General features: G+C 45.3%; 1 non-coding gene across 1 annotated transcript; it reads right to left on the minus strand.

Moving 5' to 3' along the window:
• Positions 1 to 3,427: 3,427 nt before the first annotated feature.
• Positions 3,428 to 3,589, minus strand: LOC115870430. The gene has a single exon (XR_004046705.1). It is a non-coding gene; the product is annotated as a U1 spliceosomal RNA (small nuclear RNA).
• Positions 3,590 to 4,732: the final 1,143 nt, after the last annotated feature.

Consider the following 4,732-nt stretch of genomic DNA (forward strand, 5'->3'; position numbering starts at 1 on the left):
CATCCTCATATATAAATATATTTACATATGTACATGCCTTTATTTAGACCTCTATAAATGCCCTTTGCCTCCTAGCTCCTTCCTCTATTTTCTTTTACTTTCTTCTTGTCCCACTATCACGCTCAGCCTTCATTTGGGTTTCAGTAATTCCTCTTGGTTACATTGCCCTTGATCAAGCCCTACCAGTCCTCTTACACCCTCCTCACCACTGATTTTGGATCACTTGTTGTTTCCTTATCCCTGGGTTTGTTAACACCACTTACTTTCACCCCCTCCCCCTCTCCCATGTTCCCCCTGAACTGTCAGTCAGTCCCGTTGTTTACTCCTCCAGATTGTTTATCCAGCCTCTTTTATCTAGATAGACCTGCAGAGATAATAGTATACACAAAAACAAGGCAGAGCAAAACCAAGCAACAAAAGAAAAGAAAAGAAAACAACAACAAAGCCAATGACAAAAAAAGAAAAGCCTGTAGATAGTTCAAGGTCTGTTTGTTGACCTTTAGGAGTTTTTTCTGGTTGGGTCTGATGGGGTGCCACACCCTGACCCCAAAGTTTATTTTTAGTATTCCCTGGGGACTTTGTTGCTCTGTTCCCCTTACTGTTCTGTTGCACGCCCTTGTTTCGCCTCAGTGTGGTGTGGTCAGTTTGGGTGCAATTCCCACCCTCTGCCTCCAGTGCTGTCCCCTGTAGGGCTATGGCTATGGGTCAGTGAGGGATGTCCTGTCTCACTCGTAGTGGCGCTGGCCATAAGGTCTGCTCTGTGGATTGGCTGCTCTGAGCCGGGTTATCGTCCTCAAGGCTGGGTGGGCTTTGGCCATTTTTAAAATCGGAGTCTTTGTCATTCTCTTGTGGAAGTGTTGCACTTTCCTGCAACTTCTAGAGATTAGTCCCTAGTCAGAGGTGGCACCCCCCCCCAAAAAAAAATCCCCCTTTCTGTGGATTCTCTTTTGATAAAGTCTTTCGATGCACACAAATGTCTTATTTTTAGTGGATTCCAGCCATCTATTTTATCTTCTGTGTATGTTTTCATCATTATGTTTGATAGTGTGTGTATGGCCTGTATCAGGAGCTTTAACTTTGTCCCTGTTTTCTGATTGATGGTCTTCATAACCCTGGTAAGTACATTTAGGACTTTAATCCAAATTGAGTTCATTTTTATATATAGATTGAGATCAGGGTCCTGTTTTATTTTTTTCCTGCAGATGGGGACCCAGTTTCCCAGCATCATTTGTTTAAAAAAATTTTTTTACATGTACAGTTTACTTTTCAGTTTTATTGGGACTTCTATATATCATACACAACAAAACATTCTCCAATTCAGCACCTTTGACATGTATATTTTAGTGCCATTGATTATACTGGGTTATGCAACCATTACTGATATCCTTTTTCAAATTATTCCACCACCATTCACATAAACGCCATGCCCCTAGGCAAAGACTCTACTTCCTTCTCCCAGGTAGCCATTGGTCAACTTTGGTGGGGTTTTTTTTTTTAGTAGTTTTCTTGATATAAAATTCAGATATCATGATCGCTGAAAACAAATGGGTGTATAAGCAAATGTGGCGAAGAAAGCTGATGGTGCCAGCTATCAAAAGGTATAGTGTCTGGGGTCTTAAAGACTTGAAGGCAAACAAGCGGCCATCTAGCTTAGAAGCAACAAAGCCCACATGGAAGATGCACCAGCCTGTGCGATCACGAGGTGTGTTAGACAGGGTTCACTAGAGAGATAAAACCAAATTCCTGATAATATAATATATTTATTTATAAAGATAATTAGATATATAATGAGAAATGAACTGTTAAATCATATACAGATAAATATACAATACAAGAAATAAACAGTTAAATTAGAAAGCACTATAAATGGCTTAGTGCAACTCAGGTCCGTGAGAGAAAGTTGAGAGACTAGCAGTCCTTCAAGTCTCTGTCTGATGCCAGATCTTCCTCTATTTGTAGAGAGAGCTAGGCTATGTCAGCACAGCAGCCAATCACAAGGCAGGTCACCAATCGCCTGTCCCCAGCTCCAGAGAAGTCTTAAAGGGACCTCAACTTACAGCAACACAGTCCACAGGCTAGGTGTCCCACAGGCAGTGTAGCCTTTAAATTGAGGCACAGAACAAGCAAGGCAGCCGCACACTGGTCCGATGATCACAGAGCGAGAGACAAGAAAGGCAAGGCTCACCAAGCCATCCATCTCTCCGCCCCTCAGTCAATCCCACCTGCGTTTATCAGCCAGGCTGGCACAATACACTATCTCACGAGGTTTCGAAGGGATCAGTTATAAGGCGTCATCAGAACAAAAAAATCTTACCATAGTGAATGATAGGAGGAGTGCGAAGTGGAGACCCAAAGCCCATTAGTAGGCCACTGGACATCCCCTTGCAGGGGGGTCTGGGGGAGGAGAGGAGCCAGTCAGGGTGCGATGTAGCAACGATGAAAAATACAACTTTCCTCTAGTTCCTAAATGCTTCCTCCCCACGCCCACTATCATAATCCGAATTCTACCTTGCAAGTCTGGCTAGCCCAGAGGAAGTACACTGGTAGGCATAGGAACTGGAAACACAGGGAATTCAGGACAGATGATCCCTTTAGGACCAGTAGTATGAGTGGCGATACTGGGAGGGTAGAGGGAGAGTGGGTTAGAAAGAGGGAACGGATTACAAGGATCTATATGTGACCTCCTCCTTGGGGGACGGACAACAGAAAAGTGGGTGAAGGGAGACGTTGGACAGGGCAAGATATGACAAAATAATAATTTATAAATTATCAAGGGCTCATGAAGGAGGGGGGAGCGGGGAGGGAGGGGAAAAAATGAGGACCTGATGCCGGGGCCTTAAGTGGAGAGCAAATGTTTTGAGAATGATGAGGGCAATGAATGTACAGATGTGCTTTACACAACTGATGTATGTATGGATTATGATGGGAGTCATGTGAGCCCCTAATAAAACGATTAAAAAAATTCAGATATCAGACACTCCCATTGTTAAGTCACTTTTAAAAGGAGTAGTCTATCTATCATCACAGCCAGTTCCAGGGCTCCCTCCCCCTCTGCAGTCATTGTTTGCTCCTCTGTTCCCCACCTTCACCCGTCCCCAATCAACCTTTGCACTGGCTGTTATCCCTACTCACCCATTCCTTCTGTGTCCCACAAACTGGCAACTGTAACGTAAAAAATATAAAACAAAAACAGAATGAAGCAGAAAGAAGTAATAATAATAATAATAATAGTAATATAGAGATAAAAATAAAGAGTAAAAAAGTGAAAGACCACCAACAATATTTTTAAAAACCTGAGAAGAAATTACTGTCGTGGAACAAGCAGAACACATTGAAACCTCGGTCGCATTTAGTTGTGTCCAGAAGGAGGTTGACTGGCCAAGTGCCGTATAGATATTCATCCATATGTATTCTTTCTAATCAGGGCAGTGTGTGAACGCAACGCAGTCCCCCACGACCACAAATCATGCAGTTGAGTTTCCCACATTTGGGGAAGTCTCAGGGGTCAGCACGTCCGGAGTGCAATGGACAAGCCTCGCCCTGGGAAAACCACCTTCGTGATCATGGTGTCTCCCCTGCCAGTAAGTATTGCCAAGTATCATATTATACCATAGTTTGATCCACCATAATCAAGTTTACAATAGTCTCTGTCTGTGGCAAAGCTGTTCGGGTCCCTCACCCTCGGCTGGCAGGGATCTGCCAGGGCTTTAATCAGACGGAGACTCTACAGATAGATTGTGGGTTCCCACGGTTCTCCACAGACTTCGATAAATTGGGTGTTCACAATTTAAACCCTAATACTTTCCCCGTCGTCATACTTGGCTTTTGCTATGGTCATCTCTGTCTCATACAGCCCGGTGTGCTTCTTCCATGTGGACTTTGTTGACACCTCACTTGGATGGCTGCCTTTAAGACCTAGACTGTATTCTGATTCATAACCCGGCTCTCTCCGCACCTTGGTGTACACGCCCATCCTCAGTGATCTTTCAGGAAGGTGAGTCCCAAGTCATAAGAACTAACGTGTGAGGTTTTTGGAGTCGGTCAACCTCAGTCTTGACTTTGCACGATGGAAGAATTCACACTGATGCCTGTTTTATGATCCAAGTGGGTTTTTATGAAGGACAGGACAAGTTTCAGGTTTTACAGTCTCAAAGGGGTTCACAAGTGGGCCCAAACAACCAAGTGGAAAAGAGCACCCACATTTGTGGATTTTGGGGGCAGGGAGGGATCCCAGGAGGCCAGAAGCCCAAGAACCCTAGAGGCTGAGAGCATGTGGGCCAAAAGGTTGTGGGCTCAGGGTAGGCCCGGAATGGGTGCATGTGTGCCTGTAGGGGAGGGAGACGCTCTGACCTCTGACCACTAGCAGGGTAAGAGAGAGCGTCCTAGCAGGTGCTCCTCGCCTTGATTCTAGCCCACCCCCATGGCTGGGGGAAGGTGTGGTTGATGGTACTGGTTGACCCCATTGGCTGAGTTAGGCTCACCTAGGTGATGCCATAAGCTTGGGTGTAGTTTGGCCTGCCCAGGAGTACCTCCCACCTGGCTCCGGGGCTAGAGTATGAGCATGCTCAGTTTGGGGTCTTCATAGGTGTCTAATGGTTGCCTGATTTCTTTCCATCGTCCTCTGTGGGGGCCTTTGCAGGCATGGGAGAGACAACCCTTGTCCCTAAACTAGCTGCCTCTCAACAGTTCTTGGACCGGGATTAGAATTAAGTGGGAGCCCAGAATCCAACTG

The sequence above is a fragment of the Echinops telfairi genome, unplaced genomic scaffold (assembly GCF_000313985.2).
Source record: "Echinops telfairi isolate 266 unplaced genomic scaffold, ASM31398v2 ScPeMD7_655;HRSCAF=1070, whole genome shotgun sequence".
Taxonomy (NCBI): Eukaryota; Metazoa; Chordata; class Mammalia; order Afrosoricida; family Tenrecidae; genus Echinops; species Echinops telfairi.